The 15,325-nt window shown below is 38.6% G+C and overlaps 1 protein-coding gene across 1 annotated transcript in view; it reads left to right on the top strand.

The window, feature by feature from the left end:
* RYR2 (ryanodine receptor 2) overlaps positions 1–15,325 on the top strand; it is a 732,481-nt gene that overhangs the window by 98,181 nt on the left and 618,975 nt on the right. The window lies entirely within an intron of this gene.

The following is a 15,325-nucleotide window of genomic DNA, read 5'->3' as shown; positions in this document are numbered from 1 at the left end:
CAAGAGATATTTGCCATTTTGATTCACACGTTGGCCTATTTTCCACCCAAGAAAGCTCATTCGTGGGACTTTGTGTTACGTAAAAATTTTGAAGGCTTGGTTTACAACAAGAACTACTACTGTCATTCTACTACCACGTTCAGAAGTAACATGTTCTGAGAACTTGCGAACGCTGGGTGTGGCTGGCCCCTCAAATTAGCAGTGCTTTTGATGGAGCGAGGTCATAGGCTGGAAGGTTCTTGGAAAGCCAGCTTCTGCAAGGGGCTGGGACCAAGCCTTTCATTTTTGTATCCTCAGTACTTACCACAATATCAGCATGTGGAAAGCCCCTGAGTATAGGTAAGGCAGGTACTTTTCTTGGATTAACAGTTGGAAAGTTTTTTTGTTCTTTTTTTTTAAACAGCATAGTTTACACAACCATCTCCTTTATTCTATGAAAGAAAAACATTACCGGTAGAAAATGGAAATATTGAACCTATGATACATTTTACAGATTTTCAATAATAGATTTGGGGAAGTTAAGAATGCAGGGATGAAACTCTTGAGTCTTTCAACCGGAGGATTCTGGAAATCCTCCTGGATTTCATGTCTGAAGGAATTAATACAAAATCCCATAGATCTTGGCTTCAAAGTCTTTAATTTTGCTTTTGATTGTCAGGGGTTTACTTAACTCCATATGCTGCTGGAAGAAGAGAATTCTAATTTGCTAACATGAGGGGCAAGGGTTTAGCTCAGTGGTTTTAGTATTACTTGATCACCTCTCTTCCTTTAGAGCCGAGGGTCATGGTTTTGAAGGTGAGATTTAAAGAAATAAACAGGAATCACAGGAGAAAAATAGACTGGGTTGGTTAATTTTCATCTTGATTTTTATTTCTGATTAATTTTAGATCTAGGAATAATGTGCTGTCAGGAAAGTAGTTTTCACGGCTATTGAATTTTGTATTGGGATTGTACTCTGCCTGATTTTTAATTTTAAGCTTAGTATCAAGACATTAGTATTCACATGCAGTGCTACAGTTGCCAGAACTGTCCAGAGACCAAAGCGTGCTTCTTCTGAAAGACATTATTACTTACTTAAAAACTGGGCATATGACTGCTCCAATAATGGATATGACAGAGTGGAATAATTATCCTGAAAGAGACAGCCACCCAGACTTTGGTGTTTTGACTCTAATGAAAATGACTTTCAGTAATGCATAAGACACCTCTCAAAATCAGCTCTTTGATTATTTCTACATGTTATTTAGAAATAATAAATTAAATGGTTTTACTGTTATAACCAAGCTTTAAGCAGGATAACGATAGGATTGTAGAGTTCAGTTAGAAAGACCTAAATTCTAATTTTGTTACTTATAGTCTCTCTGTCTTTCCTCATAAACCGCTGCTTTTCTCATCTGCTAAGTAAAGATACATCAATAAATACTTTAAAAAAATTTCAAGGTGTGTGATATTTTGTGCAACGTGTGTGATCACTATGATTATGGCTGTTGTTATTTTTGCGTGTAATAATGAGAATGACAAGGTGACTGGTGATGGAGCAGGGCAGTGCCCTTATAATTGATGCCCTTTAGGAAATGGAGGTGGGCAGGGGAGGAGGCAAAGGTTTGTAAGAAATAGGACATGACATGGCTATTGGTCCAGCAGATATTTACTAAGGACCTTTATAATGGTCATTGTGGTAGGTGCTGGATCACGTTTGCATTTCCAAAAGGTGATTTAGGGTGAATGTAGAGAGACTGGAAATAGGATGAACAATTAGGATGCTCTTGTAGGAGATGAAGGTCTGGACAAAGAGTAGACAGATGTGAGAGACTATTTGGAGCAAGAATGGACAGAAGTTGGATGGTGAAGAATTGGATTGAAGAAATGTTGGGGGAGGGAAAATGAATTATGAATGAGATAAAGGTTTCTAACATTGGCAGTTGGGTAAATGATGACTTTGTAAGGAGACAGGACATATAGGAGGAAAGGAACAAGTTGGTAGGGGATAGGAAAAGGGGCAGTGTTTTTCCTAGGAATTCTTGAATTGGAAACTACATTGTTCTGTGTGTTTTTGTTTTTTATTTTTAAATAGCTATGGGCCTTTATTGCCTATCCTTATTCTAGTAGTTCAGATTAGGTGATAATATGTATGTGAAGTAATTCTAGTGTGCCGATGCAATACATTTGAATAATGAATTAATGTTGAGTCAGCTGGCGTGGAACAGTTATAGATGGTATGAGGGGGATGTGTATGCAGAACCTTTTTTTTTTTTTTGGTGGTGGTGGTTCTGGAAGGTTATAAACCACAACCTAATAAATATCTTTTAGTTTTTCCAATAAGTTTGCAGACAACCTGCAAAACCATTTTTTAGGCTATGGGTAGAAAATGAACATCATAAATTTAGATGATGCTTCTATGAGTTGTTACATATTTTTCATTTAAATCAGCCCAAGTCTATGTTTGTACTGGAAATAAAGAAGTAGTCTTCTACTATAGAAATACTGTTTCACCACTGGGCAAAGAGTGTTTTTCTGAAAAAACAGATTAAAATAATGATGTCTTTAAAATTTTCTTGTTTGGTACTTATTGCTTTCAAAAATTTCCATTCTGCAGGACAGTAGACTTAATGTGTGGATGACCTTGGGGAGATAAACATCATTTAAAAAGAGGAGGAGTAGGAATAAAAACTGCAGCCTGAGAGAGGGTCTTTAGGCTGCCTTGCTGCTCCAAGAGAACATTGCTAACCTCCAATTATAGCCCTGAAAGGAAGCAGTCACAGGAATTGTAGATTGTGAATTCTGCAGTTTTGTATGCAAATAAGATTCTGACCTTCTCCTCAATTTAGCTTTGTATCTCTGAACCCTCCTAGCTGGTTTGTTGCTTCATTGTTACTTTACAGTGATACAAATAAGAGAGCTCACCCTGTGGTAAGTGAGTGATTCATTGCTTTTGTGAAGATCCACGAGCAAAGTGTTGCTGGTGGGGTAGCCTGAGATCTACTGAGACCTGCAGTGATTCGGTGATGAAGTTATCCAGCTATTCCAGGATGGATGACGTCATCCCCTGTGTGACGTTGAAGATCTGTGGGCTAAGGAAAGTTAGTTGCAGCTTATTTTCCCTTTTTTTCCCTAGAGAAAAATAGGTAAGTTTCATTTTTGCAGAAGTTTTTAGAGTGTTTAATATGCACAGCATGAATCTACAACTGGGATATATAGTGTATGACTTTCTGTGAAGTTATTTGACTTTTTATTCTTTTTTTGGATTTAGGATTTTATTTTAATTTTTTTGTTGAGGTATAATTGACATACATTATATTAGTTTCAGGTGTATAATATACATTATATAGTTTCAGGTGTCCAACATATGTAATTCAGTATTTATATATGTTGCAAAATAATCACTACTATAAGTCTAGGTAGCATCCGTCACCGCACATAGTTACAGGATTTTTTTCCCTATGCTGAGAACTTTTAAGATCTACTCTCTCAGCAACTTTCAGTTAGCAATACAGTGTTATTAACTATACTCACCATGCTGTACATTATAGCCTCCTGCCTCTGTTCTCTGTGTCTATGAGCTTATTTTTATTAAAAAAATTTTTTATTAAACTTTTTTTAGATTCTACATTTATTTTCAGTTTTTGATTGGCCAGTGAAACACTCCAAAACTGCTTACCCAGTTTTCTGAAAACAATATAGAGTTCAGATGAAAGAATTTAGGAATGACCTGTGTGGATTTGGACCTTCTTTCTCTGTCAAGAGGTTTTATAGACTTCAGTGTACATAATGCACGCGGTTTAAAGTATATTATGCTTGTATACGTTTTCCCATACTTTCTTCCTGTTGGTTTTAAGAATGAACTTGGAGTTTTTCAACATTTTTGTAAGTCCGTTAATAGTAAGCTACCATTCTTGGCAGTCATAAAGATGAAGAATGCTCTTACCGAGAAGGAAAGAATACTTCATCACTGTTCAGACTTTTCTACTGCTTTTACGAAGTCTCAGGTGTCCTGGCGGGTTGGGGAGGCAGTTGCATTTCAAGTCTCAGGGTCTTTACATCTTTTGGGATTTACTTCGGCGACACTTGTCTCATTCTCTCAAATTAAGTTCCCCAAATAAAACAGGGGAAGTGAAAGAAATGAACACATTAAAGAAACTAACAACCATTATTAGACGGTGGTATGTTAAACTACAAAAAGGGACATTCGGTTTGATTTCAGAATTTTGTTTAAGGGAAAGAGTAAATGGCTTGATCTGAAACTGAAGGTAGATATTTCTAGTTTTGTATTGGAAGAAAGTTTATTAAATTTTTACTTATAATGTAAATGTTCACCTAAATGTTCCTGTAGTTCATTTCTAAATGCTTTGGTGATATATGCATGGCCAACTATTTAATGATCTTTCATGCAGTTATAGATCTGATTGGGATGAATGCAAATAGTTGGTACTGGCGCCTACTCCTTCCACCTGAAAACAGACGTTGAATTCTGAGCCTCCAGAAGTTATAAAAGTTTACCATCACTGCAGCCTTGAGGAAAGTAACAGAGGCATAAAGTTGTCTTCTCCTTGGCCGATCTCCTTGTCTCCTTGACATTTAACCAGCCATTTGCTTATATGATGCTCCTCTTGTCTCTGAGGGCCCATGAGTAATTTTCATAGGCCTGAGGATGCAGTATCTCTTTCAAACTGGACCTCTACCCTGCTGCTCACGTCTGTCATTTCTGGCTCACTCTTGGCCTGCAGGTGTCTGGTTAGACATTTAGGCCTTTCTGTGTTGGAAAGACCTGCCCTTGGGTTCTGTGTTCTCACAGCATCCTGTGTATCCCCTGCCATAGCCCTGATACCATGTCACACAGTTCTTAAAAGGTATTCTTTGGGACCCCACACTGGTAGTGGTATTCTCCACAAAACCTATGGTCAGAAAGTTCTGGAATGGATAGTGGTGATGGTTGTACATTGTGAATGTACTTAAGGCCATTGAATTGTCCACTGACAAATGGTTAAAATGGTAAATTTTATGCTAAGTATATTTTAACTACAATAAAAAAACAAAAAAGAAGTCTGGGAAATACTCATATTCACCTCCTGGAGATTTTACATTAAAGAATCTGAGAAGTCTTAAAGACCTGTTTGACTTTATTGACTCAGAGTTCCCCATGCTGAGGCTTTAAAAAAAAGCACAATTTCCTATTAATGTTCAGCTAATTAATATTCTCTGGGATGTTAAATTGCAATTGCCTACTTATTTCCACACTAAATGGTGATCTTGAAGGCATGGAAAGGACCCCTCTGTAGTCCTAGAATAGAGGTCAGACTAAGTCTTCAGTAAATATGCATTGAGTGAAATACTTAAATCAATATATAATATATTATATTGATATAAGTATATAATATAATACTTAAATCAGTATAATAACATGGATAGCACAATGGAGTATTGTGAAAGGGACGTGGAGCCATAGAGACCACAGGCTGACCTTTGATTTCTTCATTTATGAAATGGAAATAGAAAACACCCTGTGAGAATGAAAAGGGTTAATGCTTTTAAAGTATCTGTCATAGAAGGTCACAAATATATAAATGATAGTTCCTTTCTCTTCCTCTAAAAAATTCAATTATCGTAAAATATTTATAAATGAAGTGATTTGGGTGTTTAGGATGAGATTTCTTCCAGCCATGGGGATCAGGGAAGGATTTGAAGTCACGTGAGTTAAAAGATTGACAGGATTTGGACATGTGGGGATAAAAGAAAGGACATTAACGAGAGAGAAAGAGATGCATAAACATCTGGAGTCGAGAGAGTATTGTATACATACTCTTAAGAAAAATATCGTGTTCACTTCTACAGTTTATCCTTTCCACATACTCCTTTTCCCTGACTTTGGAGGAGGAAATTGGCTATGATTTTTTCTCTGTAGACCTCTGTCTATTAGGATCAGACAATTTTGCCTTATTTTCCCCTCCCGTTTTCTTATCCTCCTATAAATACCTCGACTTTAGCTTTCTCACTTTCAGCTTGTAGCATTTTGATATGCTGTACTTTTGTCCAAAACATTCTTATCCTCTTTTTTTTTCTTAACATTTTTATTGGAGTATAATTGCTTTACAATGGTGTGTTAGTTTCTGCTTTATAACAAAGTGAATCAGTTATACATATACATATAACCTCATATCTCTTCCCTCTTGCGTCTCCCTCCCTCCCATCCTCCCTATCCCACCCTTCTAGCTGGTCACAAAGCACCGAGCTGATCTCCCTGTGCTATGTGACTGCTTCCCACTAGCTGTCTGTTTTACATTTGGTAGTATATATATATCCATATATACACTACCACTCTCTCACTTCATCCCAGCTTACCCTTCCCCCTCCCTGTGTCCTCAAGTCCATTCTCTAGTAGGTCTGTGTCTTTATTCCCGTCTTGCCCCTAGGTTCTTCATGACCTTTTTTTTTTTTTTTTTCAGATTCCATATATATGTGTTAGCATACGGTATTTGTTTTTCTCTTTCTGACTTACTTCACTCTGTATGACAGACTCTAGGTCCATCCACCTCACTACAAATAACTCAATTTCGTTTCTTTTTATGGCTAAGTAATATTCCATTGTATATATGTGCCACATCTTCTTTATCCATTCATCTGTTGATGGACACATAGGTTGCTTCCATGTCCTAGTTATTGTAAATAGAGCTGCAATGAATATTTTGGTACATGACTCTTCTGAATTATGGTTTTCTCAGGGTATATGCCCAGTAGTGGGATTGCCGGGTCGTATGGTAGTTCTGTTTTTACTTTTTTTAAGGAACCTCCATACTGTTCTCCATAGTGGCTGTATCAATTTACATTCCCACCAACAGTGTATGAGGGTTCCCTTTTCTCCACACCCTCTCCAGCATTTATTGCTTATAAATTTTTTGATGATGGCCACTCTGACTGGTGTGAGGTGATTCCTCATTGTAGTTTTGATTTGCATTTCTCTAATGATTAATGATGTTGAGCATTCTTTCATGTGTTTGTTGGCAATCTGTATAACTTCTTTGGAGAAATGTCTATTTAGGTCTTCTGCCCATTTTTGGATTGGGTTGTTTGTCTTTTTGATATTGAGCTTCATGAGCTGCTTGTAAATTTTGGAGATTAATCCTTTGTCCGTTGCTTCATTTGCAAATATTTTCTTCCATTCTGAGGGTTGTTTTTGGTCTTGTTTATGGTTTCCTTTGCTGTGCAAAAGCATTGAATTTCATTAGGTCCCATTTATTTATTTTTGTTTTTATTTCCATTTCTCTAGGAGGTGGGTTAAAAATGATCTTGCTGTGATTTATGTCATAGAGTGTTCTGCCTATATTTTCCTCTAAGAGCTTGATAGTGTCTGGCCTTACATTTAGGTCTTTAATCCATTTTGAGTTTATTTTTGTGTATGGTGTTAGGGAGTGTTCTAATTTCATTCTTTTACATGTAGCTGTCCAGTTTTCCCAGCACCACTTATTGAAGAGGCTGTCTTTTCTCCACTGTATATTCTTGCCTCCTTTATCAAAGATAAGGTGACTGTATGTGCGTGGGTTTGTCTCTGGGCTTTCTATCCTGTTCCATTGATTTATATTTCTGTTTTTGTGGCAGTACCATACTGTCTTGATGACTGTAGCTTTGTAGTATAGTCTGAAGTCAGGGAGCCTGATTCCTCCAGCTCCGTTGTTCTTTCTCAAGATTGCTTTGGCTATTCGGGGTCTTTTGTGTTTCCATACAAATTGTGAACTTTTTTGTTCTAGTTCTGTGAAAAATGCCATTGGTAGTTTGATAGGGATTGCATTGAATCTGTAGATTGCTTTGGGTAGTAGAGTCATTTTCACAATGTTGATACTTCCAATCCAAGAACATGGTATATCTCTCCATCTAATTGTATCATCTTTAATTTCTTTCAATAGTGTCTTATAATTTTCTGCATACAGGTCTTTTGTCTCCTTAGGTAGGTTTATTCCTAGGTATTTTATCCTTTTTGTTGCAATGGTAAATGGGAGTGTTTTCTTAACTTCACTTTCAGATTTTTCATCATTAGTGTACAGGAATGCAAGAAATTTCTGTGCATTAATTTTGTACCCTGCTCCTTTACCAAATTCATTGATTAGCTCTAGTAGTTTTCTGGTAGCATCTTTAGGATTCTCTATGTATATAGTATCATGTCATCTGCAAACAGTGACAGCTTTACTTCTTTTCTGTTTTCGATTCCTTTTATTTCTTTTTCTTCTCTGATTGCTGTGGCTAAAACTTCCAAAACTATGTTGAATAATACTGGTGAGAGTGGGCAACCTTGTCTTGTTCCAGCTCTTAGTGGAAATGGTTCCAGTTTTTCACCATTGAGGACGATGTTGGCTGTGGGTTTGTCATATATGGCGTTTATTATGTTGAGGAAAGTTCCCTCTATGCCTACTTTCTGGAGGGTTTTTATGGGTGTTGAATTTTGTCGAAAGCTTTCTCTGCATCTGTTGAGATGAGCATATGGTTTTTCTCCTTCAATTTGTTAATATGGTGTATCATGTTGATTGATTTGCGTATATTGAAGAATCCTTGCATTCCTGGGATAAACCCCACTTGATCATGGTGTATGATCCTTTAATGTGCTGTTGGATTCTGTTTGCTAGTATTTTGTTGAGGATTTTTGCATCTATGTTCATCAGTGATATTGGTCTGTAGTTTTCCTTTTTTGTGACATGTTTGTCTGGTTTTGGTATCAGGGTGATGGTGGCCTTGTAGAATGAGTTTGGGAGTGTTCCCCCCTCTGCTATATTTTGGAAGAGTTTGAGAAGGATAGGTGTTAGCTCTTCTCTAAATGTTTGATAGCATTCGCCTGTGAAGCCATCTGGTCCTGGGCTTTTGTTTGTTGGAAGATTTTTAATCACAGTTTCAATTTCAGTGCTTGTGATTGGTCTGTTCATATTTTCTATCTCTTACTGGTTCAGTCTTGGAAGGTTGTGCATTTCTAAGAATTTGTCCATTCTTCCAGGTTGTCCATTTTATTGGCATATAGTTGGTTGTAGTAATCTCTCATGATCCTTTGTATTTCTGCAGTGTCAGTTGTTACCTCCTTTTTCATTTCTAATTCTATTGATTTGAGTCTTCTCCCTTTTTCTCTTGATGAGTCTGGCTAATGGTTTATCAATTTTGTTTATCTTGTCAAAGAACCAGCTTTTAGTTTTATTGATCTTTGCTATTGTCTCCTTCTTTTCTTTTCCATTTATTTCTGATCTGATGTTTACGATTTCTTTCCTTCTGCTAACTTCGGGGTATTTTTGTTCTTCTTTCTCTAATTGCTTTAGGTGTAAGTTTAGGTTGTTTATTTGAGATGTTTCTTGTTTCTTGAGGTAGGCTTGTATTGCTATAAACTTCCCTTTTAGGACTGCTTTTGCTGCATCCCATAGGTTTTGGGTCATCGTGTTTTGTCATTTGTTTCTAGGTATTTTTTGATTTACTCTTTGATTTCTTCAGTGATCTCTTGGTTATTAAGTAGTATATTGTTTAGCTTCCATGTGTTTGTATTTTTTACAGATTTTTCCCTGTAATTGATATCTAGTCTCATACTGTTGTGGTCAGAAAGGATACTTGATACGATTTCAATTTTCTTAAATTTACCAAGGCTTGATTTGTGACCCAAGATATGATCTGTCCTGGAGAATGTTCCATGAGCACTTGAGAAGAAAGTCTATTCTGTTGTTTTTGGATGGAATGTCCTATAAATATCAATTAAGTCCATCTTGTTTAAAGTATCATTTAAAGCTTGTGTTTCCTTGTTTATTTTCATTTTGGATGATCTGTCCATTGGTGAAAGTGGGGTGTTAAAGTCCCCTACTATGATTATGTTACTGTTGATTTCCCCTGTTATGGCTGTTAGTATTTGCCTTATGTATTGAGCCACTCCTATATTGGGTGCATAAATATTTATAATTGTTATATCTTCTTCTTGGATTGATCCTTGATCATTATGTAGTGTCCTTCTTTGTCTCTTGTAATAGTCTTTGTTTTAAAGTCTCTTTTGTCTTATATGAGAATTGCTATTCCAGCTTTCTATTGATTTCCATTTGCATGGAATATCTTTTTCCATCCCCTCACTTTCAGTCTGTATGTGTCCCTAGGTCTGAAGTGGGTCTCTTGTAGACAGCATATATATGAGTCTTGTTTTCGTATCCATTCAGCCAGTCTGTGTCTTTTGGTCGGAGCATTTAATCCATTTACATTTAAGGTAATTATCGATATGTATGTTGCTATTACCATTTTCTTAATCATTTTGGGTGTTTTATTGTAGGTCTTTTCCTTGTCTTGTGTTTCCTGCCTAGAGAAGTTCCTTTAGCATTTGTTGTAAAGCTGGTTTGGTTGTGCTGAATTCTCTTAACTTTTGCTTTTCTGTAAAGGTTTTAATTTCTCTTTCGAATCTGAATGAGATCTTTGCTGTGTAGAGTAATCTTGGTTGTAGGTTTTTCCCTTTCATCACTTTAAATATGTCCTGCCACTCCCTTCTGGCTGGCAGAGTCTCTGCTGAAAGATTAGCTGTTAACCTTACGGGGATTTCCTTGTATGTTATTTGTTGTTTTTCCCTTGCTTCTTTTTTCTTTGTATTTAATTTTTGATAGTTTGATTAATATGTGTCTTGGTGTGTTTCTCCTTGGATTTATCCTGTATGGGACTCTCTGTGCTTCCTGGGCTTGATTAACTATTTCCTTTCCCACATTAGGGAAGTTTTAAACTATAATCTCTTGAAATATTTTCTCAGTCCCTTTCTTTTTCTCTTCTTCTTCTGGGACCCCTATAATTCGAATGTTGGTGCATTTACTGTTGTCCCAGACATCTCTGAGACTGTCCTCAATTCTTTTCATTCTTTTTTCTTTATTCTGCTCTGCAGTAGTTATTTCCACTATTTTATCTTCCAGGTCACTTACCCGTTTTTCTGCCTCAGTTATTCTGCTATTGATCCCTTCTAGAGAATTTTTAATTTCATTTATTGTGTTGTTCATGGTTGTTTGTTTGTTCTTTAGTTCTCCTAGGTCCTTGATAAATGTTTCTTGTGTTTTCTCCATTCTGTTTCCAAGATTTTGGATCATCTTTACTATCATTATTCTGAATTCTTTTTCAGGTAGACTGCCTATTTCATCTTCATTTGTTAGGTCTGGTGGGTTTTTACCTTGCTCCTTCATCTGCTGTGTGTTTCTTTGTTTTCTCATTTTGCTTAATTTACTGTGTTTGGCGTCTCCCTTTCAGAGGCTGGAAATTCGTAGTTCCCATTGTTTTTGGTGTCTGCCCCCAGTGGCTGGGTTATGTAGGCTTCCTGGTGGAGGGGACTAGTGCTTGTGTTCTGGTGGATGAGGCTGGATCTTATCCTTCTGGTGGGCAGGTCCACGTCCACTGGTATGTTTTGGGGTGTCTGTGACCTTATGATTTTAGGCAGCCTCTGTGCTAATCGGTGCGTGTGTTCCTTTGTTGCTCATTGTTTGGCATAGGGTGTCCAGCACTGTAGCTTGCTGGTCATTGAGTGGAGCTGGGTCTTAGCGTTGAGGTGGAGATCTCTGGGAGATTTTCACCATTTGATATTACGTGGAGCTGGGAGGTGTGTGATGGACCAGTGTCCTGAAGTTGGCTCTCCCACCTCAGAGGCACAGCCCTGATGCCTGGCTGGAGCACCAAGAGCCTGTCATCCACACGGCTCAGAATAAAAGGGAGAAAGAAAGAAAGAAAGAAAAACATAAACTAAACTAAAGTAAACTAAGTGAAAATTAAAAAGTTATTAAAATAAAAAACAAAAAATAATTATTAAAAAATTTTTTTTAAGTAACTAAAAAAAAAAAGAATGAAAGAAGAGAACAACCAAACCAAAAAACATATCCACCAATGATAACAAGTGCTGAAAACTATACTAAAAAACAAAACCCAAAAAAAACCGGACAGAGAGAACCCTAGGACAAATGGTAAAAGCAAAGCTATATAGACAAAATCATACAGAAGCATACACATACACACTCACAAAAAGAGAAAAAGGGGGGAAAAAATATATATATATATATCATTGCTCCCAAAGTCCAGCTCCTCAGTTTGGGATGATTCATCGTCTATTCGGGTATTCCATAGATGCAGGTACATCAGGTTGATTGTGGAGATTTAATCCGCTGCTTCTGAGGCTGCTGGGAGAGATTTTCCTGTCTCTTCTTTGTTCGCACAGCTCCCGGGGTTCAGCTTCGGATTTGGCCCCGCCTCTGTGTGTAGGTCGCCTGAGGGTGTCTGTTCTTCGCTCAGACAGGACGGGGTTAAAGGAGCGGCTGATTAGGGGGCTCTGGCTCACTCAGGCCGCGGGGAGGGAGGGGTATGGAATGCGGGGAGAGCCTGCGTGGCAGAGGCCGGCGTGACGTTGCAGCAGCCTGAGGCGCGCCGTGCGTTCTCCTGGGGAAGTTGTCCCCGGATCACGGGACCCTGGCAGTGGCGGGCTGCACAGGCTTCTGGGAGGGGCGGTGTGGAGAGTGACCTGTGCTCGCACACAGGCTTCTTGGTGGCGGCAGCAGCAGCCTTAGCGTCTCATGCCCGTCTCTGGGGTCCGCGCTGATCGCCGCAGCTCACGCCCGTCTCTGGAGCTCCTTTACGCAGTGCTCTTAATCCCCCCTCCTCGCGCACCAGGAAACAAAGAGGCAAGAAAAAGTCTCTTGCCTCTTCGGCAGCTCCAGACTTTTTCCCGGACTCCCTCCCGGCTAGCCGTTGCGCACTAGCCGCTTCAGGCTGTGTTCACGCTGCCAACCCCAGTCCTCTCCCTGCAATCCGACCGAAGCCCGAGCCTCAGCTCCCAGCCCCCGCCCGCCCCGGCGGGTGAGCAGACAAGCCTCTCGGGCTGGTAAGTGCTGCTCGGCACCGAGCCTCCGTGCGGGAACCTCTCCTCTTTGCCCTCCGCACCCCTGTGGCTGCGCTCTCCTCCGTGGCTCCAAAGCTTCCCCGCTCCGCCACCCGCAGTCTTCGCCCGCGAAGGGGGCTTCCCAGTGTGTGGGAACCTTTCCTCCTTCACAGCTCCCTCCCACTGGTGCAGGTCCCGTCCCTATTCTTTTGTCTCTGTTTTTAATTTTTTCTTTTGCCCTACCCAGGTACGTGGGGAGTTTCTTGCCTTTCGGGAGGTCTGAGGTCTTCTGCCGGCGTTCAGTAGGTGTTCTGTAGGAGTTGTTCCACATGTAGATGTATTTCTGATGTGTTTGTGGGGAGGAAGGTGATCTCCACGTCTTACTCTTGCGCCATCTTGAAGCTCCTCCCTTATCCTCTTTTGATGGACACTGGCACTAATAGGCCATGAGCCCTTGTGGGGCAAGAACCACGTTCAGTTTTGTGCGCTCAGTACCTAACATCGTGCTCAGCACAGGGGAGTGGTGGACTAAGTGATTGCCAGCTGAATGAGGGAATGGATGGATGGATGGATGAATGAATAAAAAAATAGGTCTAGTCCTGTGTGTCTAAGATTGAGGTCAAGGAGCTCTAATGAGTTTATGTGAAGTGCCAGGTGGTAGCCAATGTTAGGATACAAGTGCTTTCGCTCAGGCGTGGTATGATCTGGCGGAGAGTGGCATTCTCACTGTACATATGGTAATCCAGGTTATCCACTGGTGCTAGAAAGGGCTGAGAAAAAGCCAGGAAGAGAAGTGGGAAGTAAGTCGTAGATCATGTTTGGTCCAGGACAAAGTGTGGTCTGAGGGCAGTGTACCTAGGGAGAAAAAGGGGAGCCAGTGGACAGGAGAGTTCTGTTAAATGTGTGAAGATAGAGGTTCCATATCATTGCTTTTTTGGGACGAGCAGTTATATTTTCATAGCAGTTGTGATTCCGTTCATTAAATGCTTAATTTGATTGTGTACTCAGCAGGGGCAGGGAATTAGAGGGGTGCAAAGAGCTGATAGTGTCAACAGATTGATCCTTTGGGAAATTTTCAATCTTATAGAGAAATAAAACATAGAAATCCGAGCTATGTTTTAAGGCCCATATCAATCACTGTCTCCTCCATGAAATCCTCCCCAGTGAAGACAGAATCCTATGAAATTATTTTTGTGCAGTGGGAAACTTAGTTTTGTTTCATCTTATAGTATTTACTGATTGCTTGCTACATGGGTATGAGTTTTATTTACCCCTCCAGATTAAACATTTGAGGTCAGGGACTGTGCCTTACTAATGGAATGATGAATATGCCGGGTTACTAGAATAATGTTACATGATTCCTGAAGTCTCTAACAGTCGGTATCTGACGAACACATATGATATAAACAGTGTAATCTTTGGATTACTTGTCCTAACACTGAAGAAGTATACCTTAATACTGGTTTAAAGCAGTCCAGTTTATAAAACAAGTTTATATATATTATTCATATTAATTTCATGAGGATCTGGAGTGTACACATTAATAATATATTTTAGAAATAAAAGACTGTCCATTTTTAGAGAAATGTTTTTCAAAGGTGTCAGCCTATCTCAACAAGTTTTTTATGGTCTTTAGTTATGTTTCCTCCTTATGTCTTTAATATTGTTTCTAAATTCTTAAGTTCTACTTGTCAATAATACCAAGTGATTCTCTCTTCTACTAGGTTATCCAGATTTTGCCATCCTGGAAGACATTGAAATTTAATTTCTTTTCTGTTGTCTGAGTGCTTGTTTTGGACTTGGAAGAAATGTCTGTGGATTTTTTTTTTTTTTTTAAGCAGAAGGGATGTTTGAGAGTGTAGTCCTGAGTATCTGGATATACATTCATTCTGCTGTTAATTGAGTTGCTGTTCTGCTAATGTCTACTGACAGCCTCTCACTGATATTTACATTTCTCATATAGGAAGGTGAGATGTTACAAGCTTAAGGTGATGGGCTTAAACTTGGATTTCCTGCCCTCCTCCCCCCATAGATGGTAAAGAAAGCAAAACAAGAAACTAAGAGTTGATCCTGAAAATTGATAAAAGAAAGAATTATTCTTTGTAATTTAATTCTAAACCATTATATTATATTAAAGCATATTGTTTATACTTTATTATTAATTATTTGTACATGTAGAAACATGAGGTTCTGTAAGGGCTTATCACCTTCCTGGATGTTAGACCCATGATGGGATTTTGTTTAGTTAGAGTTTTATTGCCCACAGCAGTTGTTTTCTTTATAGCCATTTAAGAAATCATATAATTTAAACTTGCTTACTAGGTGACTCAGTTATACATTGAATGGAGTGCTATATTAGGAGATTCTAATATTTATAGATTAGGAATCATTGTTTGAACTGTAGGCTATGCATGCAAATATTGTGGATAAAAAGAATCATTTAAGCATTTGAAAAATCAGGTGTGACCAGATGAAGTTGTGGTTATAAAGTGTATT

The sequence above is a fragment of the Balaenoptera physalus genome, assembly GCF_965194825.1.
Source record: "Balaenoptera physalus genome assembly, chromosome: 14".
Taxonomy (NCBI): Eukaryota; Metazoa; Chordata; class Mammalia; order Artiodactyla; family Balaenopteridae; genus Balaenoptera; species Balaenoptera physalus.
Note: the sequence above shows the minus strand (reverse complement) of the source record. Positions and strands in the feature narration are given on the sequence as shown.